Raw genomic sequence first — 15130 nt, forward strand, 5'->3', positions numbered from 1 at the left:
CTTCTTCTTCTTTTAGTTTAATGGCAGTTGGCAATGAACTGAAAGCGCTAAAGACTCTGCTTCCCATGAGCACTTACTCCACAGTCATAAAGATGTGACTCTTCATAACATGTGTTTGTTTAAAAAAAAATAAAGAAGATTAGATCTTCTTTTTAACTCTACTTTTCTTTGTTCAAGACAACTTTTTTACCAGATACAACGTGACGAGGTAAGGTATTTATCGACAGTTACAGAGCACTGTTGTTTGAAACATGACAACAGTCAAACTTTGTAAACTCTGTTTGTAGTTTAGTGTCCAGAACGTGAGCATCTACCAGCTCCAACCTCACCAAGCAGAGCTAATGTAACCTCACTCTTCATTTTATTGATAGACTCTCAAGTTTGAACAGACCACTGCAGAATAACTGCTGACTGTGGGTTGGAATCATCATTAGCACAAACAGCTCTGTCTCTCTCTCCCATTTATCTTTCTTCTGCTCTTCTGTCCTTTTTCAGACAGTTCAGCTCCAGTGTCCACCATCACTACAAAATGAGCCCAAGTTATAGTTTTCAGTGGAAAACAACACAGATTCATCTTCTCACTGCTAAACACTGTGAGCCAGTATGCATGTTGTAAATCAATCCAGTCTTGACTGACCTGATCAGGAAACTGAGAAATAGAATTTTTTAAATGACCTAATCTGATAATCTTGTTTTAAATTGTGGATTACGTTCCGGTTTATATCTAGAGGGGAGACTTTCTGTCAAAAAATGAAGCAGCAGCTGAAATCCTTCATCGGGAGACTGACGTTTTTCATCCCTGGGCTTTCGTCAGTCAGTGTACAACACTCTTACAACATTCAGGTCCCAAACACTTATACAGTGTTCTGAAAAGAAGAGATGATGCAACACAGAAGAAAGCGCAACTGATCCTGTTTTGAACAGGGAATGTTTTACTATTTCATCTTTGTTTGCTGTTTGAGAAACTTTCTGATTGTCACATTTAGGTTACTTTTTGTCAGCAGACGGAGGTGGCATTATTTACAATAGATAACAATGTTATTAATAATTGCTTCTTCATCTGTCTGCTTTTCCATTTTGGAGGTTACCACAGCGGATCAGTTGTTTCACTGATTTGTGTTCTGCATGGTGATTTGACAGAAATCTCCTTCCTGACACAAGTCTTCCCGTTTGTTGAGTGATGAGATTGGCACTAATGAGAACACTGGGCCGTGACCACCTTTAGGAGCTGAGTAGCAACACCACTGAAAAAAAGTGAAAGCAACTCAGGGATCAGTTGAACCCTGACCTCTTCACTCAGGCCACATCCACACTTATGTGGGATTCTGGGAAACCACATGTATTTTTATATTTTTCTATATGTTTTACATCACTGAAAACAATGTCTTCTGAGAACTTTGGCCCAACTGAGGATTTTGAAATCTTTGGGTTCATGTTTCATGTAGACACTGTGTAAACAGAGTTTTTAGTTCCTGAGCCTCACAGCTGAATGACAGGGGTTGATTCTGATTGGCTGGCACATGTTTACGCACTTATAAGCGGATTTGCCCAGTTACCTGTGGATAAATCTTTTTTTTAAAAATGGAGGAGGGGGGAATTTTCATTTTTGAAAATACCAGGCTATGTGTATAAGGCCTGAGTTCCAGGGACTTTCACAGGGGCAACACCCTTATCTAAGGATGCAACAGTTTATGAAAAAAAACCTGAACCGCTTGGTTTCCCTCACTCGGTTTGGTTTGTGTTTTTCTTTTTTCTTTTTCATTTTACTCAGTTTGAATCAAATACGTAGATCTGATCATACCCATATGCAACTCGAGGCGAAGGAGTACAGCAGGACACTTTGTGGGGAGGGGTGTGTGTTGTTTACGTGACGAGCGGAGTTAGAGGGTGTACCTGTGGCGTTGTGGCGTTCTGCTGTCCTGGAGCTCTTTAGATTCAGTAGCCCTCACTTATCGAACGTGCATACGTCTGAAATGTACGCTCCTTTCCATGCACAGATCGGCATTTATCAATCTGAACGTGGGCGTCGGGTACGCTCAAATCCCACGCCAGGTCTGAGTTCGTGTAGGCAAGTTTCACGTCAGTGGGGAGCGCGGTGCAGCAGGGGAAATCCGTCTGTGGAGGAGATTAAATTGTATGAGCACAAAACATTTCATTAATAAAATTCAAGTATATTTTATCTTTATCTTATTTACCTTTACTACTTAGATCCTTGAATTAGATACGACACCAAGAATGTTTATAACATGTCACTTTTCTTCCACCAACCTATAAAATACTTTGCTAAGAAAAAGCAGAGCGAGCTGTCAGCTGATTTCTCCCAATAAAAATGTGTTTCCTGGATTTTTTTAAGGAAGCTGTATTGATTACAGGATTCACTGTGAAGATTATTATTTCACTCTTCATATTGTTATCGTATAAACGTGAACTGTGTGAGAAAAAGTGACGAGTTATTAACAGAAGATATCCATTTACATTAGATTACAGCCTATGAGCTCGTCTCGCAGTATGAATAATCATAAACTCCGGTCTACCCGTGCGTAATTACGCACCATCGACACACTTCAGCTCCACTCCCTCCCCAGTCTGTGACAGGTTCAGGTTCAGGCTGAAGTATGCAGCTTCTTTCAGAGCTTAAGCACATCTTTAAAAGACAACTTTCCACGTTTCTGGAACTGAACGTTAATATTTAATAATATTGTGGCTTCTAATGGTCAGACAGACAGATTATTTAATCAAGGTGTAAACGAAGGCTGTGTAAATAAAATGTTTTAAACTCTGCTGTATTTTACTTTGACACATCCATGCTGCTGAATCACTGCAGTGATTTCCTTGCAGGTGAGTTTTTTTTTCGATTTGCTCTACTTTTCCGACTGCCAAACAACACGGCGTAATTTCCTCTCTACCTCTGTTGCTATGGCGTTGTCGATCACCAGCAAGGATTTTTCCCGTAATGCGTCCCTCCATGTCGCAAATTCCATGAGTTCGGCCAGCTGAACCTTGAATGTTTAGGGGCCTGTTAAGTAAACTACGATTGTTTTCAGCCGCCACTTTTGGCTTTTAGATCCAAATCTGCGCCAATTCCCACGCAAGATTGCTAAATGCGGGCCTTTGGCCTATAAGAGCAACATTTACCATCATGCATTGCGGTTCTAACAGCAGGAATGAAGATACATGGTTACTGATTACTGATAACATGAAACAACATTAAAAACTGTCAGAGAATAGCACTTATCTCTTTACTTTCGGACGAGCCCGTCTCACAACTTGAGCTGAGAAATAAACAACACGGACGTGAGCCGCTAAACCGTTCATGGCGGGTGATGCATTCACTTGACCATGTAATTCTCAAACACCGTAGAAGTTGCTGCGCAAATATATTGATAAATAAATATCTTTAATAATTTAAAAATATCGTATAATAGATGTTTCTATTACATTTGGCTGTTGCGTGAAAAACACAAAATATAATATTAGTTATCACTGAAAGTAATACCGTTTTGCTGTGTTTCAGAAAAATGATAACTCTACACTCCCAGCCGTCCGTGAGTGACGCGAGCGTAATTACGTCACTGTCAGCGGCTGGTGGGTGACTCAGTAATGTCCGAAATGTTTTAATCTTTTAATTTAGCTGATTGAGTGGACTATAAAGTCCACTACATCTAATTCAATGTAAAGTGAGTAGGGTGAATGATTTCGGACACATTTTATTGATTTAACGTGTTTTTATTTTATTACCTTCCGAGGTCACGCACCGTAACCATGGCAACAAAAAACGTGACCTTTGAACCCGGTTACTTTAGCGCCCCGAACTTGCATTATTTCACTTTGTAAACAAAATCGACTGCTGCCGGACCTGTTTCACATTGCTCTGCTGAAAAGTAGAAATTTGTTAAAAAACCACAATCTTAACTTAAAATATTACACTTGGATAACTGAGAAGAGGAACACCAAAGAAGAACTTTGTACTGAAGGATTTCGAGCGGAGAAATGGCGATTTACGGACGCCCCGCTGACCACCAGCCTCTGCTGACCTCGTCCTGCCACCGACCACGAAGTCTACTAGTGAGACATCCTTCAATTTCCCCAATAAAGTGACTTATTTATCTGAACTTAACTCATTTGATACTTTTACTGAAGGTTTTACTCATTTATGTTGAAGTGTTGAGTTTAAAGACAGGAAATCAGAATTTTAACGATTTGGTTTTACTCAACGTTTTTTTGATCTAAAAGATGTTTTTTGTTAGAAACTTTCCAATTTAACCGGAAAAACCGTGAAACTAAAACCTCAAAATTTACTGGTTAGGAAACTAGTTTACTTAAGTCTGAAAATATTAAATTTCTTCAATTACCCGCCAAAATTTAATCATAAGACATGTCGACTCGGCCTGTTTGGTTCTCTATTAAATAATGCTAAAAATATGTTTTTGGTTTTCACGTTTGAGATGATGGAGGGCAGAGGAAAAGTTTATTTGACCCGCTTTGCAGCTGTTTTGTCATTAATATAAAGATGAGTCCGTTAATAATGATTAATTTTTATGTGTTTAGCTTGTTCAACTTGTATTTTGATCTTTAAGGAGGAGAAGAGTGTTTGATAAACAGCCGCTATGTTACTGACATAATTTTTCCCTCATATCTCTGTTATAGAATCAGATAAGAAAACGATGTGGTGTCAAGAGACGGTTTTATCCATCTGTCATATTAAACTGAACTTTAACTATAATTAACCCGCTAGTTTAAATGAAACACTCATTGTAGATGTGCGTACTGACGCAGGAGCTTTGTCCCACATCTGTGGACCATATGATCACAGCCCAGTGTTTCATACAGATTATTGCAGACCACAGTGATTGATACCTGTTTCTAAAACACAGTTTGCACCTTGTCACGAAAAAGACCCTCTTCTTTATATTTTATCAATTTTTATCAATGTCTTCTCTGTGTTTTTGATGTGTTAGGATTTAATTTAAATTTGATGCAGTGTGGCTAAAGTTTGCTCTGTTGTTAACTTTATACTCTGTCATTTTGAAGAAGTATGGAGATGTTTTGAAAATAAACAGATAAGGAAACATGGTCATGAGGAGAAAGTGTTGACACAGGACTCCTTATTGACAGACTGATGTTTTATGGCTTTTGATACAACATCAGCAACAAAATCCAGAAATATCTTTAAAAACATCAAACTTTACCTTTTTTAGTATTCTACTCAAATGAAGCACAACCTTCTGCTCTTTTTAAAGGACTGTTTTAATTTTTAAAGCTTTCTGTAAATTTATCAAATGATATTCATTCATCTCTGTCTTACAGAGCAAAAATAATAAACCCTGTATTTATGTCCTGATCTTTATTAATGGATCAGAGTATCTTTCCTGGTTAAAGGTGTTTTTGTGAGTTACACTCATTCTGTCAAATAATTAATTTCTCATTGAATCTTCTGTCTGAGGCTCTGATCTACAGTTGGTACTTGGTGGTTTTCATGGCTCACAGTCAGAGCTGCTGATCTTCAGTCTGAGTCTAAAGTAGACTTGTGTTTTAAAGCAGTGAGGCTGTTTCAGAGTCCCTGTTCTCTGCAGCTGTTTGCTGTTCTTTAGCTGCTCTAACACACAGGTCTACAGCAGTGGCTGTGAATATGTGATTATTGAAGGAACAAACAAAGATCAGCTCTGTCTGCCAGCTTTGTGTCTCACTCTGTTTGATGGACGCTCACATCTGAACTTTGTGCTGTTTTCTTTGTTTTTCAGACTTTCGACTTTCGTCATCTGATGCTGCTGCTCCTCTTTGTGCCCCTGCTGTTTCTGCCACCACTGTTCCTTCGGCTCCTGCTCCTCTTCGTGCTCCTCTCTCTGTCCATGTTCCTTCTTCTGCCTCTCCTTCTTTTGCTCCTGCTCCCCCTGCAGCTTTCTGCTCCTGCTCCTCCTACTTTTCCTTCTGCCGCTGCTCTTTCTGCTGCTGTTCTTTCTGCTGCTGCTCCTTCTGCTGCTGCTCCTTCTGCTTCTTCTCTTGCTCTTTCTGCTGCTGCTCCTTCTGCTCCTGCCTCTCAGTCAGTGGTCCAGGGGCATGACTCCGAGATTGAGGAAATGGAGGTTGAGTACCATCAACCTGGTGACTCCGACGTGGAGGACATGGAGGTTGAGTACTGTCAACTAGATCACTCCAGTTCCGACGCTGAGGACATGGAGGTTGAGTTTTATCAACTTGATGACTCCATTTCCGACGCTGAGGACATGGAGGTTGAGTTTTATCAACTTGATCACTCCAATTCCGACGTTGAGGACATGGAAGTGGAGTACAGTGGACAGGGTGAGTCTGGGTCGGTGAAGGAGGTGTCATGACTCCAAGTCAGTGGACAAGGATGGTGATTCTGAGTCCACAGACTCGGGGTCTGACTCTGGCTCTGGGGACGAGGAGGATGGTGATTCTGAGTCCACAGACTCGGGGTCTGACTCTGGGGACATGGAGGTTGACTCTGAGTCCACAGACTCGGGCTTCGTCTCTGAGGACAAGGCTCACGACTCTGAATCCACAGACTCGGGTTGTGGACTACACGACTCTGAGTCTGAGTCAGACTCCGGGGCCGAAAGCGACCTGGATGAGGAGGAGGAGGAAGAGGAGGAGGAGAGTCCTGTGAGGAGGAGGAGTTGGGCAAAGGAGAGGTCTGCAGACTGATTCTGTGGACCTCCAGAAACCATCAGTCCACTTTGGTAGGACTGGTGTAGCCTCAGCTGTCCTCCACGTCTGCAGGACAAAAATCCAGGAGAAGTACTGCCAGCTGATAGAGCCTTCTGGACCCTGGGTAGTGCCTGGAACCAGGACCTTTGTTTTCCAGGGCAGGGATAACGGACCCTTTTCGACCCTGAAGATAAGCCTCTGCGTCTGGCGGGGCTTAGGACAACCTGGCACCAGGACACTTTCTTTATTTCTTTTTTTGAAGGGAGATGGACCCTTTTACAGTCTCACCTTTGCGTCTGGCTGGGTGAGCTCACCTGAAGCAGTCTTTGCGTCTTGCAGGGCTGTTTCAGTCCCAGGTAGCGTCTGGCACTGGGACTTTTTGTGCATGTCTTTTTTCTTTCAGAACACGATGGATGCTTGACTTTTCTTGGATCCTGAGAGCCGGTCTTTGCGTCTGGCTGGACTGGTGATGCCTCAGGTAGCTCTTGCGTCTGGCAGAGCTGTCAAACTCCTCGTGTTTCAAACAGGAACCTTCAGCGTGACCGTGTGGATGGACCAAATGCAGCGAGGAGAACCTGGAGGAGAACCAACCAAGCAGGATTTATGGAGGATGTCTCAGGAAGGCTCCTCCCAGTCATGAAACATGGACGAAAAAAAGTAAGTAGGAGCTTCTGATTCTGATCAAACATCACTTCTTTCATTAAAGCAAAGACTTTCTGACTAACCACTCTCTGTCTCTCCCCGTCTCCTGTGGACGAAGAAGGTAAGGACCAACTTTTCACCTGAAATATAAATCTGATCATTTAAAGAGTTTCTGTCTGTCTTACTAACCCTTGGATATCTCTCTGTCTCTTCTCCCGAGCGGCGGGGATTCGCCGCAGATGAAGAAGGTAAGTACCAGCTTCTGATGTGTGAACGAAGTGATGTTGGAGAGATTATCTGTGTATCTGAGACATTTTCTTCCCTGTATTAGTGCTCTTATGTAAACCTTCTCACTCACTGAAGTCAGCCCCCTCAGATGCTGGACCTGCAATAGAGAGCTTTGAACAACATGACAATGACCCACTCTTTCTTTGAGCCAGGATATTTTTTAACTTGTTTTCTTTGTCCCTTTCAGTCCACTGAGCCTGTTGATGAAGATTGTAAAGAAATTGTGGGCGTCAGGTACGCTCAAATCCCACGCCAGGTCTGAGTTCTTGTACGCAAGTTTCATGTCAGCGGGGAGTGCGGTGCAAGCGAGGGAAATCCGTCTGTGGAGGAGATTAGATCGTATGAGCACAAAACATTTCAAAAATAAAACTGATGTGACATCAAAAATGTTTCTAACACTTCACTTTTCTTCCACCAATTTAAAAAAACTTTGCTATGAAAAAGCAGCGAGAGCTGTCAGCTGATTTCTCCCATAAAAATTGTGTTTCCTGGATTTTTTTAATGGATCTGTATTGATCACAGGATTCACTGTGAAGATTATTACTTCACTCTTCATGTTATTATCATATAAACGTGCACTGTGTAAAAAACAATGATGAGTTATTAACAGAAGACGTTCATTTACATTAGATCACAGCGTATGTGCTCGTCCCGCAGTATGAATAATCATAAACTATGGTCTACCTATGCGTAATTGCCTACCATCGACACACTTCAGCTCCACTCCCTCCCCAGCCTGTGACAGTTCCAGGTTCAGGCTAGAGTCTGCAGCTTCTTTCAGAGCTCAAACACATTTTAAAAAAACAACTTTCCACGTTTCTGGAGCTAAACGTTAACATTTAATAATATTGTTGCTTCTAAAAGTCAGACATCACAGATTATTTAATCAAGGTATAAACGAAGGCTGTGTAGATAAAATGTTTAAAACTCTGCTGTATTTTACTTTGACACATCCACGCTGCTGAATCACTGCAGTGATTTCCTTGTAGGTGAGTTTTTTTTCTGATTTGCTCTACTTTTCCGACTGCCAAACAACGCAGCGTAATTTCCTCTCTACCTCTGTTGCTATGGCGTTGACGATCACCAGCAAGGAGAAGTTCTCTTTTTTTTCCCGTAATGCGTCCTTTCATGTCGCAAATTCCATTGGTTCGGCCAGCTGAACCTTGAGTATTTAGGGGCTTGTTAAGTAAACTACGATTGTTTCAGCCGTCACGTTTGGTTTTTACATCCAAATCTGCGCCAATTCCCATGTAAGATTGATAAATGAGGGCCTATGGCCTATATGAGCAATATTTACCATCATGCATTGCGGTTCTAACAGCAGGAATCATAGATATATATAAAGGCTAGATAGCTTACAGACGCTGTGAGCCAATGAGGGCTGACGTCGCTACGCGGCGGCCATCTTACCTAGGGGCTGCTGGCTCACTGATAACATTAATGCCTATGGAGCATGTACTATTGAATTAACTATAACTTGCTCAATTTTCATCCAATTTTTAAACGGTTTGATTTGTTTTAAACGTCAGAGATGTAGTTATGCTACTGCATATTTACGGATGATTATAACCATGAACTTTCATATTAAATTAAAAAAGTAGATAGTAGAGCATTACCTGCCATGGCTGTACACATACACACAGTGAAATTAAACGTCAGTGTTTATGTTAAACATTTAATAGTTTGATATTTTATATTTCTAATTAATACGTTTTTAAATATAAAGGGGTAAGTTGACCCACATGATATTTTAAACTTAAACTGAAGAAATAATGTATGGACATTATATGTGATTCATATTGGTTCAATTTACCCCAAGGCTTTTGGTTCATCTTGCCCCATGACCATCATTTTGATAAAACCTAATTCATTTAATGATTCAGAATGATCTTTTGCTAAATGATTCACATAGTTCTATACGTTGAATATCACTAACATGCTTAATGTATAACTTTAGACCTGGGTCTATTTGCTTTAGCCTCAAAATAATCATACCACCAAAGTCAAAGAATTCCACAGCCAGTTGGAAATAATGTTTGTGTTCTTATTCTAGGGTCTCGTGACAACTCGTGACAACTCATGTGTAAAGTTTTAAAGATCAAGAGGATGGTTCATTCATCTTACCTGTTCTCCCCTACATATATTTTATTATACATTTTAAATAAACACATTTAGTAACATGACATCAAGGTTTCTTTTATTAACAGGTGTGCACAATTACAAAACAATTCAACTGTTTTTCTATGCCCTCGTCTCCCTCACCAAGGCATTGCTCTTCTCCCGCTGCAGTTTCCGCACTATTGCCAAGGCTGCATCGAGTTTGGTCTTTATAGCCTTGGGGCAGGAAGGCAATGCATACAGGTGGTCAGGGGGCTTCCTCTTCAGGCTCTTTCTCCTCTCTCCAGTGGCTGTCTGAGGTTTTGGAAAAATATAATAATAATAATGAGGACAGTAATAACAGTAACTTTTTAACAATTTATGTTCACCTGTCAGTGCTGTGTTCAATACAAAGTTATGTTCTCTAAATCTACAAAATAAAACCCAAATCAGTGTTCTTTTAATACATTGATTTAAATAGATTGTCTTGGCTAAAGGCGAAGTTAATTTTTGGGTCTCTCGACAAAAATGTCAGTTTTGATTGTATAGGTTTCCTACACCTTGTTGTAGTTTGCACATGTTTATTCATAAAAGTGTATGAGTGACATGAGCAAGTGACAGCCTGTGGTTCTCAATCCTTTTACACATATTACCACCTTCTAGAGGCAGAAGTGCTTCTTGTTGCTACCGGCCAAAATATACAGTTACATATTAAAATGTCCTTAATGCACAACACTTAATGTATTCCTAAACTTGCAAAAATCATGACAACACGTATAGCACATATTCTTGTTGGCAATTGATACACATACCCTTTGGAGATGAGCAGGGAAGTTGAAAATGGTTGGCACAACAACAGCCTCAAGCCGGACAGTCTGCCCTGTCCTGTCAAAATCCTCACTCCTGAAATGTTTGCTGCACAGTTTGCAGTTTTTTCATGCAACAAAACCGTTCCTTCTTCGAGCAAGTTCCCATTGTCTCCTCTTCTCTGCGTTTTGGGGAAACCTTAAAAACATGAGAAGATACCAAGATATATAAATTATTGACAACATTTTACACCCTTCTTACCTTTAACATTAATGGTAAGAACAAAAATACAGAGCTAAATTATGAAATTGTTGGGGTAATTCGTGTAGCCTATGCTTGAATGCCATTATGAAACCTTAAATAATAGTAACATGTTAAAAGAAATGTGAAAAAGAAATATTCAATGATTATTATGTAAACAAATGGTAGAAACATTTCTAAAACGTCAGGGTCAAAATAACTTGTATTATACAAGTACAAATCCACTAAGTTAGCAACAATTATCCTAAATATGTCCCTCAAGTCATTTCTTGTGAAAGGTGATTCCACGGGCTCTGGTTTTGGAGGAACATTCGTTTGAGCATCCATATGCTGCACAAAAGTGTGCCATCTTGTACTGTAGGGGGGTAACAGAAAGCCAGCCAGTTACTGTATCACAATGAATCTAAATCTAGGATATATTTCACTAATGAAACAACTTGTCATGTTAAAATAACATAATTAACATTAACATAACCATGTTAAAACGAATGAGTAATTGTGCCTTTCCCACGTGGATAGAACTAAGTCAGGTTCCTTTGTAATAGTCCAAGTGGCTCATACGTCTCATTTACAACCTCGTTTCTTTGCTAGCTAATACCCAACTGCATCTACACAAATTGTCATTAAGACAAAATGCGTTGTTGTCAATAAATTAGTATTGGTCTCACAGAAACCCGTATAATAATTGAAACTCACAGATTGCAGCCCTGCTAATAGCTGTAACAAACACACAACTGTGCAGCGATTTTCGAAAAGAAAACGGCAATTTCAACAGGTCTGCACGGCTTGAATCATAGCCACGCTAAAAAGGTTTTTAATAAACCAAACCGTTTGCAAATCTGTCAAGAATTCAGCAAGTTAAGTGTATTTTTTTGTGTAAGTCGCTCACCTTCCATCCACTACTGTAGAGCGCTCCGGAGAAGTCCCCATAGGTAAGATGGCCGACCAGTGACGACGCCGGCGAAAGTCCCATGAGCCATCTAGCCTTTATATATATCTATGGCAGGAATGAAGATACATGGTTACTGATTACTGATAACATGAAACAACATTAACAACGGTCAGAGAATAGCACTTATCTCTTTACTTTCGGACGAGCCCGTCTCACAACTTGAGCAGAGAAACAAACAACACGGACATAAACCGCTGAACCGTTCATGGCGGGTGATGCATTCACTTGACCATGTAATTCTCAAACATAGTATAAGTTGCTGCGCAAAAAAATTAATCAATAAATATCTTTAATAATTTAAAAATATCGTATAATAGATGTTTCTATTACATTTGGCTGTTGCGTGAAAAACACAAAATATAATATTAGTTATCACTGAAAGTAATACCGTTTTGCAGTGTTTCAGAAAAATGATAAATCTACGTCGTCCGTGAGTGACGCGAGCGTAATTACGTCACTGTCAGCGGCTGGTGGGTGACTCAGTAATGTCCGAAATGTTGTTTTAATTTAGCTGATTGAGTGGACTATAAAGTCCACTTAATCCAATTCAATGTTAAGTGAGTAGGCTGAAAGAGTTCGGACACAATTTATTGATTTAACGTGTTTTTGTGTTATTACCTTCCGAGGTCACGCACTGTAACCATGGCAACAAAAAAACGTGACCTTTGAACCCGGTTACTTTAGCGCCCCGAACTTGCATTATTTCACTTTGTAAACAAAATCGACTGCTGCCGGACCTGTTTCACATTGCTCTGCTGAAAAGTAGAAATTTGTTAAAAAACCACAATCTTAACTTAAAATATTACACTTGGATTACTGAGAAGAGGAACACCAAAGAAGAACTTTGTACTGAAGGATTTCGTGCGGAGAAATGGCGATTTACAGACGCCCCGCTGACCACCAGCCTCTGCTGACCTCGTCCCGCCACCGACCACGAAGTCTACTAGTGAGACATCCTTCAATTTCCCCAATAAAGTGACTTATTTATCTGAACTTACTCATTTGAGACTTTTACTGAAGGTTTGACTCATTTATGTTGAAGTGTTGGTTTTAAATACAGGAAATCAGAATTTTAATGACATGCTAAGGGATTTGGAGGTTTTGGTTTTACTCAACGTTTTCTTAGAAACTTTCCAATTTTACCGGAAAAAACCGTGAAACTGAAACCTCAAGATTTACTGGTTAGGAAACTAGTTTACTTAAGTCTGAAAATATCAAATTTCTTCAATTACCCGCCAAAATTTAATCATAAGAGATGTCGACTCGGCCTGTTTGGTTCTCTATTAAATAATGCTAAAAATATGTGTTTGGTTTTCACGTTTGAGATGATGGAGGGCAGAGGAATAGTTTATTTGACCCGCTTTGCAGCTGTTTTGTCATTAATATAAAGATGAGTCCGTTAATAATGATTAATTTTTATGTGTTTAGCTTGTTCAACTTGTATTTTGATCTTTAACGAGGAGAAGAGTGTTTGATAAACAGCCGCTATGTTACTGACATAATTTTTCCCTCATATCTATGTTATAGAATCAGATAAGAAAACGATGTGGTGTCAAGAGACAGTTTTATCCATCTGTCATATTAAACTGAACTTTAACTATAATTAACCCGCTAGTTAAAATGAAACACTTATTGTAGATGTGCGTACTGACGCACAAGCTTTGTCCCACATCTGTGGACCATATGATCACAGCCCAGTGTTTCATACAGATTATTGCAGACCACAGTGATTGATACCTGTTTCTAAAACACAGTGTGCACCTAGTCACGAAAAAGACCCTCTTCTTTATATTTTATCAATTTTTATCAATGTCTTCTCTGTGTTTTTGATGTGTTAGGATTTAATTTAAATTTGATGCAGTGTGGCTTAAGTTTGCTCTGATGTTAACTTCATATTCTGTCATTTTGAAGAAGTTTGGAGATGTTTTAAAAATAAACAGATAAGGAAACATGGTCATGAGGAGAAAGTGTTGACATAGGACTCCTCATTGACAGACTGATGTTTTATGACTTTTGATACAACATCAGCAACAAAATCCAGAAATATCTTTAAAACATCAAACTTTACCTTTTTTAGTATTCTACTCAAAAAAAGCATAACCTTCTGCTCTTTTTAAAGGACTATTTTAATTTTTAAAGCTTTCTGTAAATTTATCAAATGATATTCATTCATCTCTGCCTTAAAGAGCAAAAATAATAAACCCTGTGTTTATGTCCTGATCTTTATTAATGGATCAGAGTATCTTTCCTGCTTGAAGGTGTTTATGTGAGTTACACTCATTCTGTCTAATAATTAATTTCTCATTGAATCTTCTGTCTGAGGCTCTGGTCTACAGTTGGTACTTGGTGGTTTTCATGGCTCACAGTCAGAGCTGCTGATCTTCAGTCTGAGTCTAAAGTAGACTTGTGTTTTAAAGCAGTGAGGCTGTTTCAGAGTCCCTGTTCTCTGCAGCTGTTTGCTGTTCTTTAACTGCTCTTACACACAGGTCTGCAGCAGTGACTGTGAATATGTGATTATTGAAGGAACAAACAAAGATCAGCTCTGTCTGCCAGCTTTGTGTCTCACTCTGTTTGATGGACGCTCACATCTGAACTTTGTGCTGTTTTCTTTGTTTTTCAGACTTTCGACTTCCGTCATCTGATGCTGCTGCTCCTCTTTGTGCCCCTGCTGTTTCTGCCACCACTGTTCCTTCGGCTCCTGCTCCTCTTCGTGCTCCTCTCTCTGTCCATGTTCCTTCTTCTGCCTCTCCTTCTTTTGCTCCTGCTTCCCCTGCAGCTTTCTGCTCCTGCTCCTCCTACTTTTCCTTCTGCCGCTGCTCTTTCTGCTGCTGTTCTTTCTGCTGCTGCTCCTTCTGCTGCTGCTCCTTCTGCTTCTTCTCTTGCTCTTTCTGCTGCTGCTCCTTCTGCTCCTGCCTCTCAGTCAGTGGTCCAGGGGCATGACTCCGAGATTGAGGAAATGGAGGTTGAGTACCATCAACCTGGTGACTCCGACGTGGAGGACATGGAGGTTGAGTACTGTCAACTAGATCACTCCAGTTCCGACGCTGAGGACATGGAGGTTGAGTTTTATCAACTTGATGACTCCAGTTCCGACGCTGAGGACATGGAGGTTGAGTTTTATCAACTTGATCACTCCAATTCCGACGTTGAGGACATGGAAGTGGAGTACAGTGGACAGGGTGAGTCTGGGTCGGTGAAGGAGGTGTCATAACTCCAAGTCAGTGGACAAGGATGGTGATTCTGAGTCCACAGACTCGGGGTCTGACTCTGGCTCTGGGGACGAGGAGGATGGTGATTCTGAGTCCACAGACTCGGGGTCTGACTCTGGGGACATGGAGGTTGACTCTGAGTCCACAGACTCGGGCTTCGTCTCTGAGGACAAGGCTCACGACTCTGAATCCACAGACTCGGGTT

The 15130-nt window shown here is 40.4% G+C and overlaps 1 long non-coding RNA gene across 1 annotated transcript; it reads right to left on the reverse strand.

Annotated features, from left to right (window-relative positions):
• Positions 1-9795: 9795 nt before the first annotated feature.
• LOC141803579 (uncharacterized) lies at positions 9796-11766 on the reverse strand. Its single transcript, XR_012599578.1, has 3 exons — positions 11654-11766; positions 10509-10701; positions 9796-10011 (listed from the first exon to the last, which is right to left on the reverse strand). It is a non-coding gene; the product is annotated as an uncharacterized LOC141803579 (long non-coding RNA).
• Positions 11767-15130: the final 3364 nt, after the last annotated feature.

Source organism: Halichoeres trimaculatus, unplaced genomic scaffold (genome assembly GCF_033239565.1).
Source record: "Halichoeres trimaculatus isolate MK-OKI-2021-1 unplaced genomic scaffold, fHalTri1.1 fHalTri1_scaffold_14, whole genome shotgun sequence".
NCBI lineage: Eukaryota > Metazoa > Chordata > Actinopteri > Labriformes > Labridae > Halichoeres > Halichoeres trimaculatus.